The following is a 23,830-nucleotide window of genomic DNA, read 5'->3' on the forward strand; positions in this document are numbered from 1 at the left end:
TTGGAACAAGTGACAGAGAAGTGAGGACATCTACCATCTGATTTTCAAAAGTGATAGTGCCGTGGTAGCTAAAGACTTCTAAAGAGAAACAGTCCCCAATGTCTCTGAAATTAATCAGTGTAGTTCAATTCATGACTTTTAAATAGCACCATCCATATGAGTTTTTGTTTATACGCTGTCTATGGATTCGGTTGTAATGAAAGGGCAGGAACTGGGACTCTTGTTTTTCCAGCACAGGAACCCATCATAACGTAAGTATATGAAGAATAAAATAAGAATGGCCAATTCACTTATAGTCCAACCCAGCATTTGATTTAGACCTCTGGAGTCCGCAGTGTCACCTAACCTTCAACATGTATTTTAAGCAGTAAGTGCGTTCCAAATTCAACACATTTGATGTTACCACTACTGCTGCTGTAATTCATGCCACAACAAAACTGATTTACATTGACCCTTTTGTGACAAAACATGTGCAATTATTGCTGCAGTGACCAAATGAAGACCAAAGATGAGAAATGAAAAGGTAATAGTTACACGACTCCCAGTTGCCATCCCCCTGCTCATAAATTCTTGCTAACCCATTCCAGTAAGTTTGCTGGATGTGGACAAACATGATTCATTTTTCTCACTGTCCCTATTTTTATTCCAGACCACTTACTTTTCTTTTTCATAGAGTTCACAGAAAGAACCCAAATTATCCCAACGGCTCCAAAGAACCCCCTAGGGTGACACAGAGTTGCTCTGACACATCCCCAGCAGTGACAGAGAAAATGTCAGTGCCTCTACAGCATAACTTCCTAAATGTGCATGACTCCAAATTACATTGGGTTAGGAGTTCTTGATATGCTACCAGCCATACAAGTTTTGTCCTGTCCTGCCCTTGCCTCTCCCCAACCTTCTTCAAAGACGTCCCTGCCCACATCTGCGTTGTTCCTTCCATCTGCACAGCAGGCAGCTGGACCAGAGCAGAACTCCTCACATGCATGATGAGAGGATTGCCATAGTCCTGACAGAAGTGGCTGTGTTGAGGATTCAGGAAGGTGAGGAATTTGCAGTGCAGTCTCCACTGCAGTTAAAGCCTCAGAGAGATCAGCTGGGAACAGGTGCTCTGAGAAGGCAGAGAGGCTCCCAACCCATGAACAGTCCCTACTATTTCACTAACTACCAGCTCAAAAATTTTGTGGCATCATGACAGGTTCTGGTATCAGCGTCATTAAGAATTTGCTTGGTATTGCCCACCACTATTGCCCACTATTTAAAAGAAAATCTTTAGAGATGGGGACAACATACAATCCAGATCTTTGCAGCTCTAATCTTTAGGGAAATTCACATGTGAGCTCTGTAGGGGGGCTCATCTTCAATCATTATTTTCTCACCACCCAAACGGCACGGTGGGATCCCTAATGATTTCAAACACTCTTATTATGACGACAGTGTTATCTCACGCCGCTCTCCAAACACTCAGAAGTTTATAGTGTTGATTAACTGATAAAGATTTAATCTGTTTATTATTAATGAGTTTTGTTTTAGGAAATTTCCTACGGGGGAGCTCTCTTTTTTAATTAAAGAGAAACACATTACAACCATATTAATTTAAAACCTGAGATGCCACCTCAGCAGACCTGACACATGCAAACATTAGGAATACATTCAAAGAAGAAACTCAACAAGGAAACTCATTCTGCTGCTTTGCGTGGCCATAGTGTGCAGTGCTCTTTTTGATGGTCCTCCTACCCCACCCCCTGGACACCAATACCCAAAAGTAGGTAGGCACGATGTGGGTGTGCTCTTGAAGTTGCATTTCTCCATCCATAAAACAGTCAGCATTGCTACTACTTGTAAAAATACAAGGAAGTAACATCTGCACAAACTCTCTGTCATGCCTCCTAACCTAAGTACCAGAAAATGAATTCAAACTTTCAAAATCCTGTCAGTCAAAAAGGGTAGGAAAAAAATGTTTTACATTGAGTCAAAACTGCTTCAGGGGAAGACAGTACTATTATTTCACTACTATATTTGTAACTTTGTCATAACTTTATGCGGTGGGGCCTGGACAACGGCTAGGTCAGGCTTCATTCTGCTTGGTGCTGTATAAAGCAATAAGGTAGACCATGTTTCAGAAACCCTGTGGTGCTGCAGAAGGTGCTGAGTTGCTGTAAGCAAGCTGTTTGGTCCATCTGGCAACACACAATGCTGTGCAGAGATGCAAGTCTTAACGGCACAACCAATACGCCAGATGAGTAACTTGAATAAGCTAACTGCTTACTGAGACTTTCGATAACCCAATACTGACATCCAATAAGTACAAAGCAGGGAAACTCATACAACCCCAAATCTCCACTTAAACCATCAAGACTCTGAAGTGGATGCAGTTGTATCAGGCTTTCCTGCCATACGCCATTACACTACACTTTTATCCTGAAATTGCTATTCGATAAAGGCATTAACAAACCAGCTCTACTTTATAAGCTGGCTCTGGGTAAAAAATTTCACAGTGCCTAAAGGGACATTTTTTTTAACCTCAACTAAGGCTAAAAAGAGACGAATGAGGGAATACATGATAGGCTATTCATATGTCTGAAAGGCTATGAAATGTCCACAAGGGAGAGAACAAGTAATAGGCTTAAACCACAGCACAGGAGATTTACATTAGACATTAGGAAAAACCTACTATTGATGTGGATAGTCAAGTACAGTAATAGTTTTCCTGGGGAGGCTGTGACATCTCTGTCACAGGAGGATTTTGGGACCAGGTTAGACAAATAGCTGCCAGGGACAGTCTGAGTAAATCCTGTCTTGGATAGACTAGACATTATTTGAGTTCCTTCTTGATAGCTCTACGACTGAGAAGCTTAAACACCATTTTCAAAGTGACTTGGGTACTAACAACTCTGGAATACCAAGGAAGATATTTATAAATCACTGAGGTATTTTTAGGACTTTCATTCGTCATGGCAAGAGTCCAAGCCCCACTTTCAAAAATGACAGGAATAGAAGCCTCACTGAATGTTTCACTTCAAAAATCGGAGTTGGACTCTTAAATATTTTAGGCTGAGCTTCATCCATCACTGAGGGATGCCCCTATGCTAAACCAGTTGTCTCAGATTCCTCTTTGGCCAGCAGTGTGACAGGCACTGCCAAAATACAATTCATTCTTATAGATGCTGGAATGGTTTCAATCTCTACCAGTGAGAAGTTACTTAATTTTACTCTCTGCATTGCAGTTTCCTGTTTACTCTTGTTTTTATGTTTATTCAGTGCTCTTCCTATGTTCTTCGGATACAAATAAATAGATGCGTCTTTTCATTTGCAGCCCTACAAATTTCATTGGCACTCTGAAATTAAAGTTGGTTGTTTGTTTTTAGATATTTACACAAAGAATACATTTCTGGACAGAAATGAATTTTACAGAGAGTTGTGCACCTCTCGGAAAGTGCTAAGGATCCCTTTGAACAAGGGTGCTTGAGAAGAGAGTCTCTTTTATTGAGGGGGAACCTACAGGGCTAGTGGGAGTAAAGAAGGGAAAAAAGACTGCCAGTGAAGCGAACAGACAAAACTCTTAGTCAAGACAGCAAAAAGATCCGTTAAATGAAAGGCTGTCATTTTTACAGTTACTTCGCAGAGGAAAACAAAATTTAATACAAGCCTTTAAAATTAAAACCACTGAAACAAAAGTGCTTGTAATTCCTTGCTTGAGAATACCTACACTATCTCATGTTGAAAGTTCTGGGGGGAAATAGGTCTCATAAAACACCCTTTTGCTTCAGCAATGATTATAACTATCAGCATCTTTACAATATTTGAAAAATGCTCCAATAAATACATGACAGAGTGAAACAGAAAATAAAAGTAACGTCTTGGCTGGTGGTTTTATAGAAAATGTTCAGGTCTATAAAAATCTCTGTTGTAAAAGCATCAAAGCCAGAAGCATCTACAAAACATTAGGAGTAGATGGAAATAACAATCAACCTAAATATTTCATTACATAACATAAATCAAATACAAACGTAAGACTGCTTTGAATGCAGAAATACAATAACACTTTTCTGACCTATACCAGTTCAGACAACATTTGTGTCACCACAAACTCTGCTGACTAGTATCGCCTTTTGCAGTCTTGAAGATGCATTTCCACTGGATGGGAAGCAAAGTGTTTTGCTGACCGAAACATTGTGCTCTGAATGAACTATAACCTTATAGAAAGTTTTGCACATAAACCCCCACCTTTTTAGCTTCTGCATAATGAGCTCCTGACATGACTCTATGTAGGTGTTTTACTCCCTTTGTATTAAAACTGTCAGGAGGAATCAGTGGTAGTTTAGGTATAACATGAGCCTTATATACCTCTCTGCAGAAATAAGATAAAATAAATGATCAGATTGAAAATCTCGTTATACATTATTTCCTTTACCTGCTTGCTCAGTAACTGTAAAAATATTAATGTTTAAAAAGAGGGATGACCATTTTAGAATGTCTCTTACTCCCACAGAAACAAACACATCTAGTTTCATCAGCACACTGATTTGAATTCCCAGGTTATTAGTACATCTATTTGAATATTTTAATCATTCCTGTCAGTGCAGTATAAATCCACAACAGATCATAAGTTATTAGTATTTTATAGCTATTATTAAGCAGCCTAAAAATACATTTAGCACTTCTATCCAGTTCCTAAGGGAAAGTATCTATAATAGTGAAAGAGGTATTTATCATTTGAAATGTGTAGTTTCTGTTACTCATTATATGATCTGTTTGAACAGCAAATCTCATCTTTTACCAGCAGATGGAGACATGAAAAATCAGAGTTATATTAAGGCAGATACACACCATTTCCAGCTGTCAAGTCCTCTCTCTGGAACCTTTAGAGCAATGAACCCTACAAAGACTAAACCACTAAGCTGGGATATGGAAACAACAAGTCAAACTAATCATGGAAACAGATCATGAAAATAAGGAGAATAATGTGAAGTAAAATTGCAAACTGATATGCCATTTGAGATGAGAGACTAAACTAAAAAAATGGACATAAATTTGGAGATTTTATGAAAGCTGACAGTCTTCTGACTGTCTTGACGAGGGAATTCAAGAGACCCAGGAAAGATAAGAGAGACCAAATCAACACCAAGCAGAAGTCCCTCCCTTTCTTCTTTATCTCTTGGACTAGTCCAGACAATGGGAAAGCACCAAAGCAAAATCTCTGTCCACAAACAGTAAGAGCTCAATACTGACTATAAAGACTACAAGATCCCACCTAAAAGGACTATCCTACTGAGTCGTTTCAGGTGAGGCCATCACCTGGTGTGAATCACTAGCTCTATTACATTAAGCTCTGGCAGTTAGAGATAATGGGTTGTGAAACCCTACTTGCCAAACTGTAAAGGGAAGGTCTGCCATCTTTCTTTTCTTGAAGTGCAGTAAAACAGGCCTGGAAATTATTTCATGATATACAAGGTATCTTCAGAAGCCCCTTTGGCATGAACAGGATAATAACCTGGCCAGTGGTCTCCGAGATAAATATTTAAAGCTCTTTCCATATTGGAGAAGGAAAAAAACTTTTTCATCTTTCTTCACAAGCGTGGATAAGTAGGCAGGCCTATCATCATTAGTGCTAGTGCAGAAGAAGAGCTTAGAAATGAAATATGGAATGTGTCTATGGACTCTTGTGTCTCCCACTGAACATAAGTGTGGATATGGAGGCAAGAGGCAATTTCAAAAAGCCATCTCAAGATCAAATGCACTCAGAGCCCTGAAGGAATGGCAGAAGACCCCAGTGAGAAGTACAGGACAGGCAAAGCCCTGGCTGCATAGTGCATTTTTCCTTAGTTGTTTAAACATTTACACAACCATTGTGAACAAAACCGAGTCACAACACAGGCCACATTTTTACTATTTGTGAAGTCTGTTGCCACAGGCTAACCAAAGAGCATGAGCTATATCTACGAGAGCAAGCGGGGCAGCGCAGGAGCAGCAGATCTGTAGAGCAAAGCCCTTGATACCCAGGAGATGATTCCACACTGTACGTATTTCAGGCTAGCTCTAACCTGGTCCCCTGCACTGGGCACCCACTTCTGGTTGCAATCCAGTAGGTGCATGCGTGGAGCAAATACCAGTTTTCTGAAAGGAATCCAGTTCCCGCACCGAAAAATCCACTGCAGTGTGAAACAAGCACAGTGAGCATGGTCCGGAGCTTTGTTTCAAAGGCACATTTCTTTCCCAAACTAAAATGCCAGCGCAGATGCAGCCACCGCTTCCTTAGTCAAACAACAAGATGGGATTTTTCACTCATGCATACTGTGGTGAACATCACCCAAACCGATGAGGAAGATACTTGAATATCTAGCTCAGGGACACACAGGGCCCTGGTATAACTGGGGAGAGAAGAAAGAAGCAGAAGAAACACCTATTCTGACATGGAGACCATATTTGCCACATTACTCCCTCCACCTGCCTCCCTCTCCAGCAAATTTCTGCTTACTTATCCTGTTAAAACCATAGCTGGTGCTTTCATCATTATATGCACAGTATTACTACAGCTGGACTTTTCTGCTTTTCTTTGTTTGTTTTTTTGGTGGGTTTTTTTTTTTCAGAGAAAGCCAATAAATGCTGTATTCAGTCTACAAAAGCATGTTGAGGTGCAATATTTAACGTAGGAGCAATTAACACAGGCATTAAATGCATCATATTCCGTGAAAAGTATGGCACAGTTCCAATTAAACCAAAGCCAGAATTGGACAGGGAGAGAGGAAGAGCACATACAACACCTGTGGGGACATGGCAGTTTGCACTTCAAAAGTGAAAATTTTTGTGCAATTTCTAACACACAGACACAAAAATAATTCAGCAAATTGCAATTTTTTTGTGATTAATTTGAACCTGGCTATAATTTACCAATGAATTCTTCATTTTAAAAAATCATTTAGAAAATAATTTCTGATCTTAGGCCATTTCTGAACAGTTTGTTCAAAAGTCCATATTTTAAAAGAGAAGTACTACAATTATGTCTCTTTTTTCTTTTAATAACCAGATTGTATTATTCCCCAGTCCCTGAAGGATGCTGTCTCTTTTCTAGTGGGTTAGTTTTCTACTAGCAATAATTAAGTTTTGACTTTGAAGTCTATTTTTTTGAAAATATTCACTACAGTTCTGGAAATACCCAGCACACTTCACTTGCCCACTTCAAACTCACTGTGTGGTAAGCAGCTGAGAGCTAATAAACCCAGCTAGGACATCAAGGATTAACTGAACAGAAGAGAAGTGTAACATAGCCAAATTTAACTGAAGTTTTTGTTTAAGCTTATATTCATGATCAAAGTTTTAATGAGTTTATTCCTTCTTGATAACTCATTAGAAGATTCAGCTAGGTACAAGGAACGGAACTTCTACCAGAATTTTCTGTAATTGTGTGAATTCTAAGAAATCGCAGCTTTTTAGCTTAATAAACTGCCAAGACTTCAGTTCTACCATGAAACAAGATGAAAGTGTGTGAAAATTCATTCCATTGAAAGTAGCATGTTATTCTTTTACTGAAAGTAAAATGGAACATAGAGGTAAGTATTAGAATAGCTGTAAAATAAGATTTCTCCTAACTAAGAGACACCAAAAAAAGTTGAAAGAAGGCATTCTGAGGCTGATGGTAATCTTTCTGTGTACACACTTCTTCAGTTGTTCAAAAAATTGTAAATACATCATAAGACTAAGCCAAAAAATAGAAGGATAACAACTCAGGGAAGCACAAGTGACCACTAAGTGTGCAAATACTGAAACGACATTCTCTTTAAACACTTCTTCATCTCTTTCTACTCTTCATACAGTTTATAAGATAATTACATCTGCCAAGCTGTAAACAGTTACTGCAAGACTTTTCCAGGGAAGACTGCAACACCAAGATAAATTCTTAGCAGGGGAACTGCCTTTTCAATCTCACAGGTAACCTGCAATGGTCTCCTCTTCAAAATACTCCTGGTGAGTATTTTGAAGGGAAGGCACTTCAGGTCCCCACTCTGACAGCTCGGCACACTGCATGTTACTTTCCATGAAACTTTGTTTCTAAAAGTTACTAGCATGACAATACACACAAAACTTAGTTTGACTTTCATCTCGAAAGAGACAGTTCTTTGTAGCTATATAGTACTTTGGTATGCATGAAAAGATGTGCTTTTCACAAATAAGGTTATCAGGATAAAACTACTGATTGTCTTCAAATATTTTTGACTGTAGGGAATTTCAAAATTAATGGGTGTGAATCCCAGAGTTGACCTGTTTGGTATGTTTTGGGTTTTTTTCTAAATTATAGTGCCTAGTATTGTCATCAGTTCAGCAAAAAGAAATGGTCAAGCTACTGGCTAAATGTTAACTCTTAACATTCCTGTCATGTTCCAAAAATGAACAATTACACAATTATATTTTAAAGTGTGCTATACTTCACAGGTATTCAAGCACTAGGGGAATGCAATGTAGATCTATAATGCCACCTTTTTTCAGACTGATGAAATGCAACTACTGTATGCCAAAAGTAACCTAACACTAAAGTGAAGCTTTACTAATGAGAACTCATTACCCCAAAGTGCTGCCTGCAAAATTAAATTTATATTTTAATATTATATTCCAAATACTCATAAGTCTCTGATGCAAGGGTGTTCACAGAGTTCGCTTTTTTACTAAAAAACACGATATGCAAGTGCCAAGAGTTTGATGCTACAGTCAGGTGCCAGGAAGATACCACAGCACAGACCAACCCAGCTCAGTGACAAAACTTCTAAAAAAATTGCTTCAAAAATCCTAGTTAGTTGGTAAAATACTTTGAAAAGTCAGGAGAACAGGATGGGTCAGAAGACTGCTAATGAGATATAGCAGCTTTGTGCCTAGATCTCTGGCTCCAACTCCCAGCAAAGGCTTTTGTCCCTTAAAGTTGCTTCCACCTTCCACCTGCTGCCTACTGCAAGGAACAGCCCTGGGGTGGCAGGGAGGTGAAGTGTGTGACCTAATCTCTCCCATCGAGGTTTCTGCAACAGCTGTTCACTTGCTCATGCAAAATGAGTTCCCGGTCTCAGCACAGTTCCCAGAGGACAGCTGTCTCCATCACCAAAACCACTGCTACAACAGACCATTAGGTGCCATTAATTGGTAACCTCATTAGCAACATCAGTAAAGACTGGGGATCAGATTTTAAGCTGCACTGGTGCTGTACAGGCAGCTTATGGTAGGGACAGATGAGAAAACATTAGTGGATTTGCATCCCCCATACAAAACCTTGGTGCTGATATAACCCAGGCGCTGGTTCAGCAACCTCGCTCGGAAAGGCAAAGCGCAGAATAACAACAACTGTCCCCAGCTCCAGTGCCAAAGGGGACGGGAGTCTCCAGGGCACACCGTACTCCACGCGTGGCCTGCTTCTCTGCCCACATTACCAATATACTAACCACACAGGAAGGAAACTGTCTGTTGCAGGGAGCAAAGAGGTACTTCCAAGACTAACTATTCCTGGAGTGTAAACCAACAGCTTCTAATGGAGGTCCCACTAGAATTCTGCAAGGACAAACGGGCAGGAATTACGAAGAGGCTCGCTGTAATTGCACAGGTAATGCTACCTGACCAGGAATACAGGTCACTGGGGTCTCAGTGGTCAGATTAGTGCAAAACTGAATGCATGGGTCTGTGCTTGGTACACTGACTACTGCCTGCAGGCAGTGTTAGCAGTGGTGCTGTTACAGCCCTGATGATCTGCAAACACAAGCAAAGTAGGAACTGGAGGGAGAATTAGCGTCTGTTCTCAGACGAAGCAACACAGTACCTAGAAAAATCAGGCAAAACATTGGACACACAATCTCTCCACCATATCTAGTAACAGAAGCAGCAAATATCTATGCCAGATATTGGCAATAAGTTTTCGGTGTAGCCAGCAAATGCCATGAACCAAATATCTAACCACGTTCTTCAGGAAAATTCATTATGAGGGGTGCAAAAGTTATCCTTCCAAAAATACATTAAAAATCCCAAGGTTTTTGATCCTATCTCAGACCCAAGGGAGGGACTGTGCACTCAAAATTATCATCAGACTAAATTAGTTGGTAAATTAAGAATATTGCGCTTTTTTGTATTAGTTTAGTTAATATGTGTGTGTGTGTGCGCGCGCAGATCAGGTTTTACAAAATGAAATTACCTCAGCAGACTTATGTGGGGCTCTTTAACAACTTATTTGTTGGCTTTTTCTTTAATTAAATTACATTTCCCTAATTATTTTTTTTCACTCCTACAACAGCACTTTGCTCTCCTGGGTAACCTAGGCAAGAGCAAGTGTCACATGCAAAAAACTGTGTTTCTATGAGCAAGTACTGTTGCAGATAGTCAGATCATTTACACAAATTCTTTCTCCTTTTCTTCTTCCTCCCTTCCCCAACCGTAAACAAAGTCCACAGCATGAAGAGGCCAATCCTTGCCAGCAGAACCAAGTTTTGAAAAACACTGCTCAACCATATGTTCAGTCCTGACCAGCGTGATAGTTAGGCGGCTGACATCTGCAGATGGAGAGTTCATATCACCATTCAGCACAAACATGCTGCTACTGTACACTGAAGTCAATATTAGCCAGACTTTGCTTAGGAGAAATCTTCAACACTGGTCTACAGTTTCACCTTGCCAATTAATTTTTGCTACAGCAATGTAAATGAAATATATATATATATATATATATATATATATAAAGAATCTAAGAGAAAAATGGTGGAGGTGTTTGAAAAAAAGGAGTCTTTACAAACTCTTTTGGTAATCTCCTTTAGAAGGAAAATAATTCTGTATCAAATATGATATTGAAGCTCTTCATGTGATAGAAAACACTTGCTAGTGTTACACATGATGAACCTTCTAGAAAGCCCACCAAACTCTATTTGCACTGAGAATACAACCACCTAAAACAGTCTGCTGAACTTCTTTGAAGGCCCAGTAGACTCAGCTTTTCTCTAAAAAACTCCATCAACCTTTCTTTCAATAAGCACTATAAGAACATGAGTCTTTCTTGCCTTACTTAATGCCCCCCTGAAAGCAATGAGGATACTCTACTTAAATGTTTGTGGGAGTGATATTGGTTCTTCTTACAGAAGCAGTATGATAAAATGCATTTTCCCCACTACTTCTTACTTTTTCTCCCCCTCACTCCTCTCTCAGTCTATCTGCAGCTCCTTATGCAGTCCAAACACTTTTTTCAGGGCTTAAACAGATTTATGGTTAGCAATTTCCACAGGGACTGTGTGCATGTTTTCTCAGGCATGCTTAGGCACCACCACTCATCTCAGCGCTGGGAATCAAAATCTGTGTCTGTTCTGCCACTGGCAATGAAATTCAGTGGGTTCATGCTTGTTGCGTCCTTTGTTCAGACCTTTACTGCATAGCGGTCCCCTTCTTCGAAAGCCTATACTTAAAAGATATGCCTCGGTATGAATTTTCTTTTAAATGCTTTGCAGTCTTATCTAACATGCACATGTATCACTGATTATAAAACAGGAAAGTGAATGGAACTATTTTCCTTTATTATGTTGCTTTGAAACTGAAACGGACATAGATGTCTAGACTGTAAATTCCTAGTAGAAAGGAGTTAGGTCTTCAGTTACACGAATTTTACTCAGAACATTTCCTGCATCAAATCTGGAGCATGCCCTAAACAGCAATCAGTTCAAACCAATGGTAATTACAAATCACAACACTGACTTCACAAATGCTGTTTTATCAGGTAATTTCGGCTTCTTAATTTTAATAAATATCAGCTTCTTCATTTTTTTAATGAAGATAAGACCTACACCTCAGTTCTGATCACTAATAGTGCTGTCCACCACCCCTTTTCTTTTTTTAACAGAACTGAAGACACAGTCAAATAATGAAGGGAAATATATTATTTCCTCAACAGTACTGCAAAAATAGGTGGTTTGAATAAGCAGGTAACCAGATTTACCCAATATCTGATGCCGGACAGAAGACAGAAAATCAGAGTATTTGCAAGTTGAAGACTCCCTATTAATCAGATGTTTGCAAGTCTCTACCTTAATCTAGGCATGTCTGTGAATTACTCCCATACAGTATTGCTTCACATACTAATATTAGTATACATAAAGCACAGTTAATGAAAGAAAAGGAAAGATGCAGACAAAATAAGTCTGCTCTGTATAATTAAAGTTCATGATTATTCTTTCATATCTGCAACAGTTAATATGCAAACTATATGAACATTCGTAATTATTAGTACAATTCTGTGCTCAAAACACAAACCCAGCACTATATTAACATTTTTTTCTTCAAGTATGTACCCTTACTTCCACTTTCTCTCTTTATATAAAAAGAATAAAGTTTTAAATTTCTCAGCTGTTTACCAGAACAGGAAGAAAAGTTGAAACATAGCATTGGAATTCAATTATGTATTAAATACAGCATAATGACTATATTATTCATCAGGTTCACCAGAATTTGGTGTTCTGTGTCCCAATATCTTAGTTTAAACTACTGCCTTTGAACTGTAGCAAAACCATAATTCACCAATATTAAGTGACCTGCCCATTTTCTCACTCCTCTGTGTATACTGGCTATATTAAGATAATGGGACACAGCACTCAGATGTCTTCAGTAATAATAAGGACAATAATGTTTCTCTTCCTCTCATTACGTACACATGCTGTGTACAGTTTGACTGATGGATACAGCCATCCAACCCAGAGCCGGTTATAATTCACGGTTTAGCTTGCAATGGGCTATGGGATCTCTTGAGAAGAATAGTACCATACAAAATCAGGGACATTACAGATGCAAGAAAAATCAAATGGTCACTTAGCCCATTCCCTGACAGAAAAGGGACTGTCTTCTGTTGCTCATGATGTACTTTCTTCTGTCTTGTCCTAAATGCCTCTTCTGAGGTAGCTTTCATCACTGCCTCTGAGGCACTGTCTTACAGACTAGTGGGGGTAAATACAGCATCTTTGGCTGAGCCCACGCCATCCACCTGCTACAAAAGGTTTGCAGGCTGCTGTGCTGCTGCTCCTTAGTTGTGTTCATTTGGAAGACAGACACGATACTAACACTCTATAGGACTTATTCGGGCAACAGAGTTTCTCTGCCATACTAGATAGTATCTATCTGCTGAGAAAGAGTCAGCAAGGTCCCCTCAGTAGCAGCGAGAAATAGGTGGTCACCACCGTAAGGCTTTGCCATATCACTGCCTTGTTTCCAGCATGGCTCCCAATTCCTGCTCTCCTCCTGCCAAAACCAGCTTCCCTTGCAAAGGGCCTAGCACATTCTTTTTTTCATGAATAATAATGCAATTGAAAATCCCATTGAAAGCTCACATCTCACATTGATTTTAATAAACTATGTCTCAAGCTCCCAAATTGTCCTATTCTCTCTAAAATGATGGTCTGCCTGCAAAGGACTAGGGACACACCACCATCAGTTTTAGTTCCTCAGCAAAGCTGATACAGACACAGAGATGACAGTTTCACACACACGTTAGAGATGGCTAAGTGTATAGAGATTCAAATCTATGTTACAAGGAGTGTCAGCACCTGTTTTCATCTTGCTGACAACATGAACGACAGCATTTTTATTCTGCTGAACAAAACACTAACAAGGACTGGATTTGCAAATGCAGTATTTTGTCTCTTTATGCATCAATTCAACATTAATCTGCATCTTCTAAGATGCTGCTGTACCTAAAGGAAACCGCAATTTGCTTTTCTCAAACCTTCACCTTTCCCTTACATGGGGCTTGATTCTTCCTGGACTACATTTCCCAAGATACACTGCGGAAGGAGCTTATGTGTACCGTGAAACATTTAGTAAAATCAAGGATGCCAGTGTAGTAGGAATTATTGTATCACATATCTCTCTTTGTAAATACATTGCACCCACTCATTTGCTTGCACTTTATAGCAACCGCTATCTCCAAATAACCTAAAAGGCTTTGCAGCACTTGCACCAACAGATGGAGTCAGCTATGTGGACTGAATATGTACTTTATCTACATCATTTAAGCCCTGTCTGCTCTAAGAGAAATATGCTATTACTTTATTGATGAATCACACCTGGTACCCAAACCACATACAAGTCCAGGTCTCCCTCACTAGGAAAACTCTAGATTCAACATCCTGTATATACAACTGCCAAATCAGCATGGATCGCCAAGAAGATGTTAAAAAAGACCACGCAGACAAGTCCTGTTCTGTTCTGTGCAAATAGCCTATTACAGTACTATATTTTGAGTGCTACAGTCTTAAAAGGAAATGACACAGTAATTTCCCATCAAATCAAATCATTTCTAGCATAACTTTTCATTGGGGGTATTCTGCATGTATCCTGGAATTTGCTTTCTAGGGAGACATCAGGCACAGCTGTATGTCTGGTAAATATGTGTGTTTGTTTTTTACATATGGGTGCGTGTGAAATTAAATTCAAATTGATTCAATAATACTTTATTGTGATGGCAAGCTGGTTAAACGTTACCTAAGAAAAATGAACAGACCGTTGTGGTAGCTGCCACCAGCTGGTACAATGCATTTAGGACGGGGTTTCATTCTGTATCTGGGGTTTTATTCCATCTCTCTATTCACCGCTACAGCCCATTTCCCATCTTGCTCAGTCATTTTTAACAGGGACCTGCCATCTGAGGGAACTTCACAACACAACGGCATGCACTTTCCTTCTCCAGGGGTCAGAAATACTTTTTCTTCATGCTTTTTGACAAACATATTTTATGATTTCTGATGATACCCCAAAAATTCCTTCTGAACCTCCCTCACATTTTGGGTTTTGAAGCAAAAAGCGTTGCTCCATTTCATTTTATCCTCTTAAATTTTCTGTTCAGCTGCTCCTTTCTTTGGTTTTTGTCCTTTTTTTGCCTCCTTGTTTCTGCTTGTAGCTTATAGGCATTCCTTCTCCATTCATTGTATCTGTTTCAGCTCTGCATATTCACTGAAATAAAGAAAACTATTAAGATGACAGCATCCAGTCTAGTATCCTATTGTTTGCATTCATCTTTGCCAGATCTCAGTTATATTTGCTATCCTGAGTTACAGAGACAGAGTCATAGAACCATAGAGACCTTTAAAGATCATCTAGTCCAACCTCCCTTCCATGAGCAGGGACATCCTTCACTAGATCAAGTTCCTCAAAGCCCCATCCAACTTGACCTGGAACACTTCCAATGATGGGGCATCCACAAATTCTCTGGACAACCTGTGCCAGTGTCCCACCCTCATTGTAAAAAATGTCTTCTTTATATCCAGTCTAAACCTACCCTCTTTCGGTTTAAAACTATTGCGCCTCGTCCTGTCACTACAGGCCTTGGTAAAAAGTCTCTCTCCATCTTTCTTATAAGCCCTCTTTCTATTTTGAAAGGCCACAATAAGGTCTCCCCGGAGCCTTCTCTTCTCCAGGCCAAACAACCCCAACTCTCTCAGCTTGTCTTCATAAGAGAGGTGCCCCAGCCCTCTGATCATTTCTGTGGCCCTCCTCTGGACCCACTCCAACAGGTCCATGTCTTTCTTGTACTGTGGACCCCAGAGCTAGACGCAGTACCTCAGGTGGGGTCTCACCACCATGGAGTAGAGGCAGAGAACCACCTGACTTGACCTTCTGGCCACCATTCTTTTTATGGAGGTGATGATTATAGTGGTTTAGAAGGAACCATCATGATCAACTCAATTGCTGCTATGTATAACTCAAGCCATATAAATTCTCTGAATTAATTCTTGCGAGTTATTGATATTGTAGCAATTTATTTTGCATTTTTGGTCCCATAGAAGTCAACCTATTGGAATTACGGTGCCAAGAAATAATGGCATTGATGTTGCTTTCAGCTTTGATCCTCCTGTGTTACTGAAGAAGGAATGCCCCCTGCTTGTGGTGAGATGGGACCTGGGAAATACGGTCTTCAGCAAGCCATTTACTAGAGTGCCGTCCTTCTCCAGAGCTTGCTTTATGGTGCAGCATACTCATGCAATTTTTTTTCATATTAAGCTTTTACAATCTGATTTGTAAACTTCAGAAAATGAAGCTTCTAGACTCCCCTATTATGAAGCTGAGCTTTATATAATTTAAGATGTATTCAGTGTTCCTATCTCTGTAATTAAATTTGAGTCTGTTTTTGTTATTTTGAGCACCTTCTGAATATTTTTTTTTTCAAAGAGCTTACTAGGCATTATGTTGAAAGGATTCTGCTGAAATTTTATCCTGCATTTTCTCATCTTTCATATTTATGGACTTTGTTTTAAGAATAATTATTTAACTGGTATTTGAATTAATGAAATAGGGTATGGAAAATCATTAAATTGGTCTGAAAAATCTTATGATGTAGGAGAAAAAACATTTATTTTGTTTCCTGGTTTCTAAGTCTGCAGGGTCCACTCAGGGTATTTGCAGAGCTAAAAGTGAAAGTTCTCAAACATCAGCCAGCAAGACCATTCATAGTTTATAAATAAACACTCTCGGTCTCTAGAACCACTAACCACTAGCATTTTATACACTCATCAGTCAAAAGGCTGATAATGAAATACCCATGGTCCTTGAGAGATTCTGAGAATTGACAGGGAGTTGTTGCTAAGACTGACAATCTCTTCTATACAGCTATGGGGATTACTAAATTATTTTTGTCTGATTCTTTTTAACACAAAAGTAGGATTTTCACGAGCATTTGACTGGAGATGGGATTTTTCAAGAAAAAATTACAAACACCATGGGACTCACAATAAAATTGTTAACAACTGATAACACTCCATTTTTAAGCTATTTTAACATCTATAAAGAAAGCTTCCTGCTCTTTTTTACATTACCATCTTTGGGATACAAATGCAGTTTTGTGGTTAGTTTTTCACAAAGGAATCCAATTTTTATTTTCATGGGTGATTTTATTATTGGTCAGGTATTCTACTATCTTTTTAGGTCCCAGCTGTGTTCTATTAAAGACAATGGGAGTCCTCCAGCTGTATTTGATGGCACACAATCCCGTATACAGTGAAGCTGATAAAAAATAGTTTTCTCATATTATGGCTAAAAGAGAACCCCCTCCTAGTACCTGCGGCTAAGGACATCCCTCCTATCCATGCCCTCTTCCCAATTCCTGGGCTGCCCCATTCAGCTACATGGAGGAAGGGATTCTCGAGTCTTCTTCAGAGGGATGGGCCGGGCTTCAGAATGTATCAGATTAATTAATATCTGCCCATCAGGGACCCAAGACCACATTTTCACATCAGAACTATACGCAAACGTTTGTATTGCCTGTAATAGCCAGTTTAGCACCTTGGGGGCCGAAAGCTGAGCAACACTGCTTTTCAGCGATAGCTATAACTATATACTACGCTACATACCGTATAGCTATGTACACAGGGTAAGAGAGTGCCAGAGCTGGTAAGGAAAAGGTGTCTCAAGCACTGTGTTCTGGCACAAGCAGAAGACGAGGGTGAACACCAGCAGTGACAGTGGCGCAAGGTTTTATTTCCATTCCCTGCACTTCAAACCACGCCAACCACGACGTGTCACTATTTACAGTAAGTATATGTAGCTGCCGTGCCGTTGGGCAGCCCTACATCTGCCAGCAGGGCCTCATGTGGCATCACGTCATGGTACGGTGGATTCACTTAAGAGACTTGGGGCTTGTTTCCAAAGACAAGGGCTTCCCTGAGTCAAACCGCTCATTCCCAGAGGCCTGCGACATCCGTGGGCTAGACGGCCACCGTGCCAGAGTGCTGTGGGCATCCGAGACCGCTCCGGTGAAACCGGTTCGTTTTTTTCTCTCTCTATCTTCCTGTGGCATCTATATATCATTTGTCCACAAAATAAATCTCTTTCTATCCTGTATACTGCCCACTCATCTTCTTTATCTACCCTCCCACTTACCAAAGGCATATACATTTACAGTATCTATGGGATCTGTTGCATTATACATATGCTTGTTATATTCACATACAAAATTTATGGGCACACACAATCTCACACAACACAAGTGATGTGGATCGGTGCAGCAACACCATACTGTTCTTTTTCTGTCACTGTCGCCACAGTTTATAAAGAAGTTGTGTATTTACTAGCATGCAAAAGGCTTTCTTAGGGTACATTTTTGGGTTTATTATTTTTTAATAGGCTGTTCTTGGGAGATCTGGTGTGGGCTTGTCCTTCCATTTAGTATTCAATCAATCTCTGGCTTTTGTAACACTTCCAAAATTGACTTTATGTAAAACGTAGGCAAACACAGTGAAAATTTTTGTCCCTGAAATATTACAAGGTACGGAATGGGCCCTGGAGGCACATTTGAAAGGCATCTAGGGTAACAAATGAAGACACCGACTATGCAAAAAATCCCATTCAGAGACTGACAAAAATAATAAAGATTCTTAAGAAAAGAGAAGGAAGAAAAAAAAATATCTACATTTGGCTCTGCACAGAAAGAAGCGAAACAGATAAGGGCAGATGAGAAAATGCCTTTCCAGCAATAATTTTAAACAGCGATTGGGAGGCTTTGATTCAAGGACCAGAATTACAATCTCTGGTGTAAAGGCCAGCTTGCACATTTATCACCTACGCCAAATTCGGTTAGGACCTGTAGTACAAAATTGCAGCAGGGCCACTGGTATTTCGGAAACATTTCATGCAGCCAGGCTCTTTTGTTTACAAATAAGGGGTTGTGTCAGACATTTGGTGACATTTGGTTTTCCGCGATAATTTCGCTCCTTTAATTCTGGTGTTATTGAAAAGCGTATTGAGAACAGTCAGTAACGGCGGTACAGCGAGAGCGACCGCTTCATTGCCTCGCCTTGTACGGGAGTTTACCGTTTCGGGGCGAAAAGGCAGAGATGCAAACGCTTAATAACAGCAGATATTCTACCAGGCTAAGTGGGGGTAGCATGATCTGCCGGACAAGCAGGCACATTACTGAAATATTTTCCCCTCCGTCTCATGAATCCTCTCTGTTAAACTGCGACGAGAATATGTGAAAATCGAAACAAAATCCCTGGTTTGGCATTGGCGTTTGGGGGGGACACGGGGAGGGACACACAGACACACACCGAGACGGCATGTCGCCGCCTCGGCTCCCATCACGCGCAGGTTTTGGGGTACGCGGAGGGAGGCAGAGACCCCTCTGTGCGTTGCGAGGGATGGTTTGAGCTCCAGGGAATGAAAACACGGGGGTCCTGCTCCCCTTGGGCTGACGGGGAGGGAAAATACAGCCCCTGCCCCAAAAGTCTAGCTCTGTTTCTGTTAAAATCTACGGATACCCTTTGTGTAAAAGAGGAATGTCTGGGGTATGGCTCTGTTTCAAATCACAACACTGCAACGCTTGAAGCGTAAGAGGAAAACGCCAAATAAAAAATAAAAGTCACCAGTATTTTTTTGCGGGGTGGTTTGACATGAAAACCTGACCCGTTTCGGGGCGTTTCTGTTTCATTGTTGACGCCTATTAAGAGTTGGAATTGAAGTTCTGGGCATCAAAACGCTACAGTGAGATCCACAGCGATGAACACTATTTATTTTATTATTATTATTATTTTTCTTTTTTTCAAGCAAGGCCGTCATTCATATGAGAGCAGTGCTGGCTGCGCGGCGCTGATGGAGGCACACAGGGTGCAGCGCATCCTGCCTCTGGAGAGCTTTCCCGGCTAAGGGCCGGGGAAATGCTTTCGGAACGGCTTCTATGTCTTTCCTCTCCATGATTCATAAGATAGGTGCTGGACCTCGGTATTATTAGAGAGATAAAATCCACAGACTGCGGGGTCTGGTAATAGGCAACTATACTGCTATCCATATTACCTTGTAAAATTGAAGTATTGATTTTTTTAAGCATGGTTTGCTACTTAGCAGACCAATCCCACTACTATTGCAGTCAGTGGGATTTTGCTATTGACTTTAGTGGGAACAGTTTTTTTGCCTTTAAAATGGTCTATTTCACATTATTATGGTAATGTCATTCAGCAGTTCTTAAAATCGGCCTTCTTGGCCTTGGACGTTTTAAAAGATTAATGTACGAATTATTTCAGCTCAACTTATTCACCTCATTTCTGCTCATGTCATGTCCAAAGTTTTCTTTAGATAAATAAGATAGATAACTTATTGCTCCAGATGGCAGTGGGTGGCTTGGACCTAATAGATTCTCCAGTTTCGTGGGTTTTTTTTTTTTGGTTTGTGGTTTGGTGGTTGTTTTTTTTTAATTTTACAGAAGCCTACATTTAGAAACCCATTTGCAGATCTCCTCTTGTGTGCAGCTTAGACTGCATTTGGTTGCTCACCAAAATAGCATGCCTTCCAAAGAAAGATTAAAAATATTAAAATGCAGCCAGCACAATGAGTTGTTCAGTTCAACTGATGCTACGCAAATGGGCTGATCCTACTGCCCATAGATAATATACATCTGAATCTTGGCACCTGCCATTGGATTGGAATTCAAAATGAAAAACAGCAGGTCTCGAGGTCTGGAAATAAAGGCAACACAAGGAAAAAAAAACGGTTCTCTGCCTATTAGTAAATAATAATCTGCAGCAGCAAAGACAAATGACAAGGATTGAAGAAAATGCATAGGGCTGCAGACATCAAATAGATATTGGGGCTATGACACCATGGAGAACACATTCAAATTCAAATTGCAAGGTATATCTATATTAATTATTTGCCTAGTTGTATAATGACAAGCTTTTTAGTGTCTAGCAACATTCTGCTTAGCTACTTTCTGCTATATCATGCTGTGATACTCATTAAATTCAATGTTGACTAATAAACTCCAATTTGAAATAAATGCTGGGGGACAGACATAGAATTTGTTCAAAATTTTGCTGGAATCAAATTTCCATGAAAAATACCCCCCCAAAAAAAATCATGTTCATCTTCCTTATGTTTTCCAGGCAGTTTTAATTGTTAGGTAGCTAATATCTTAAGGTTGTTCCGTGCTTATAGGTGTCCAACAGGTATGCTTAGCTGCTTAAATACTGGTTTTAAAGATCAATAGTAGTTTTATTGCCAAATTAACAGGAAGCATCAGCTTTCTTTTACCTGGTTTACTTCATTAGCTTTATTATTATTGTTACTGTGAAATGTGTGATATGTGTTTTCTGGGCTTATTTTACTTTCCCCAGCCTCCACCTCTCCCAAAACTGACTTTCTTGCTTTAGGATGAGCTCACAGGGAGCTATTAAGCCAAAGTTTGTTTATGTTTGATTTGCTTTAACACTTTACTCCATTTGTTCTCTCATCTCACTTTTCTTCCACTCTTATTAGAAGCAGGGTTGCTCTAATGCAAATATAGTTCAAAGAGACAGGAAAAAGGGAGAGAGATCTGAATTCTTCCCATAGCAGATGTCCTAATGCAATATCCGTAGAAAAGGGAGAATACTTAAAAACAAACAAACAAACTCAACAGTGTAATTGAAGGTGTGTGTATGTGTTTAGCTGGGAAGGGGAAAGGATGCACTTTTAATTGACTTGAATATATGGAGAATTTAAAGGACTAAGATCAAGCACGTTCTCCAGTTTGGTTTTTCCCTCCCTGAACAATCAGAATATGGGGATTTCTACAACAGAGAGCTGTCTGTACAGTGCACTGCGATGAGTGCAACTCTGGCATTGCAGAAGATGATTAGAACCAAAGGGGTGGGAGCAGGGTGCTCCTAATATTATTTTACAGCTGAATCTGGCCTTGCTGTAATTAATCCTTTCTAGACATTTTGATACGTTTTAGAAACATCTCTATACACTTACTAAGCGCTGATCTAGCACACTGGAATAGACTGTGGCAAAACTGGACAGCAGTTACAGGTAAATTATTCTTTACAAATAGAAAAACTTATTTTCTGAATGTATCCTATTGAGAATTCAGTCACTGCCACCCAGTCAACCGATACCACCTGATGGGGGTGTTGAGTGCACATGGCGGATGCTTTGTGGGTGGACCGCTTCCTCGGGCACTGGCTATTACAAAGCCTAAGCATCACCGAAGGACTGCATTATGTCGTCAAAAGAGGGGCCTAATCTTTGTGCCAAAAAAATGATTCACAGACCTTCTGCTGGTGCTATCCCAGGAGGGGATTTCATCCAGTGCAAATTAGGATGACAGAACTGGTCCTTCAAAGCCTCACAGATTTCACCAGCTTGGCTCCTTCCAACTTCCTACAGCTACAGTTTTTCAGCTCTTTTGTAGGTCTTTTAGTTTACTCTTTGGATCTATTAGGCAAAGTACTAATTCACTTTAAAATATTTTCACATAACCATTTATATTGTAGTTTGTTTATTTGCCTGCTTTCAGATTACAGCAAGCATCATAATGCAAATTTGTTAAAATTTTAAAAGTCTGTATGTGTGAAATCTTTCCTGACTTTACATTTATTAAGAATTAAATTGCTAAAAAAGAATCTGGTAATTACCTATAAATTCATTAAAGTTCAACAATAAGTAGCAGAAAAGACATAGTTCATTAGAATTCTATTAATTAAAATGTTCTACTTATTATTATTAATAAAATTCGACCTGCTTTCTCCTATTTAAGAATGCTTTTTCCTACTCAGTTTTTGAAAGCAATCCTTTTGGTTCAAGTTGAAAATGTAGGGTTCAATTAGGAATACAGTTAAAACAATCCTTTCACTTCCACGGTTTCCTCAAAGTCTGATGTATCTTGCCAAAATTGGGCTGATTTGAAGAGAATAATACTAGAATTTGCTATACAGAAGGACAATTAAAAATGAAGTAGTATTATTTTAACCAGCTTTATCCAGCTCTAGACCTAGCTTTATTTCTATTGCTTTATTATTTGCTTCGGTGCAAATTAAACTCCTTGAAAGCTCACCATATGCCCGATTCAACTCTCAGTTACACCACAACAATGATAACCAGCCCTTATGCACTGGTAAAATACAGCAGAGGATTTGTGTAAGTTTTCTAAAAAAGCAGAGTCAAAGTGCAATGAGTTTACAACATGTGTCTTGTCGAGAAGTTCTGGGTTTTGTTGCTGCATCCATACAGAACTTACTACCCCATCTCCTTGTTGGATAAGCGCAAATGAAGACAAAAAGGGGTAAATAGATGCAGTCTGTCTACTACAGGTTTTAGACAGATGCCTGGAATTGGAATATAGCACTCATTAAAACAAGGCTGAGCTGTTTGCTCGATACGAATGAAATACTGTAGTATTATGGCAACCATGGCCGAGGGGCTTTACTGAACTCTCAGAATATAAAAAAGATAAAGGTTATCAAAATATGTCATTATAAAAAAAAATTACTATGTCTAGATTAAGGGAGAAAAAGAATGAGTTACATTCTTTTTTCTTTTCCACTGCAATTTCTTGAGAAATGCAATGGGACAAGTCATCTAATTATATATATGCCACACTAGCCGGTCAGACTGGTCAAAGGCAAAGTGTTCCAGAAATTGTCATCATCTGAATGAGCTAATTTCCTCTCATATTTGCAATTAATTCTCTAATAATTCTGCTTTTTTTTTTTCTTTTCTTCCAACTGTAGTAAGAGTTTGGTAATAGTTGCAACAAATAAACACGAAAAAGAAGGCTAGCTGGTCCACACAGGATAGTGCCGGAGCTCAGAAACTTGATGGTCTCCTTCCTTCCTCCAAACTAGTAATATCACTACAGCGATGAGCCATAGAAACTGCTACAGTCAAACTGACCAACAAGCCATCTACTCCCAGTCTCCAAGTGAGTCTGCAAAAGATGCTTCAGAGCTCAGTAATTAGTAAATAAACAAATAAATCCCTAACCAAAATACAGTACGTACAGGTGCATTGTGCAATAATGACCGAATTATTTTCCTCTGCTAGCTTCAGCCAGCCTAAGAGCACATACCTAAAACTTAATAATCTATTCACG

At 39.6% G+C, this 23,830-nt stretch overlaps 1 protein-coding gene across 4 annotated transcripts in view; it reads right to left on the reverse strand.

Annotated features, from left to right (window-relative positions):
* The window catches only part of NOL4 (nucleolar protein 4), a 195,958-nt gene that overhangs the window by 162,220 nt on the left and 9,908 nt on the right, over window positions 1-23,830 (reverse strand). The window lies entirely within an intron of this gene.

The sequence above is a fragment of the Charadrius vociferus genome, unplaced genomic scaffold (assembly GCF_000708025.1).
Source record: "Charadrius vociferus isolate BGI_N301 unplaced genomic scaffold, ASM70802v2 scaffold23, whole genome shotgun sequence".
Lineage (NCBI taxonomy): Eukaryota > Metazoa > Chordata > Aves > Charadriiformes > Charadriidae > Charadrius > Charadrius vociferus.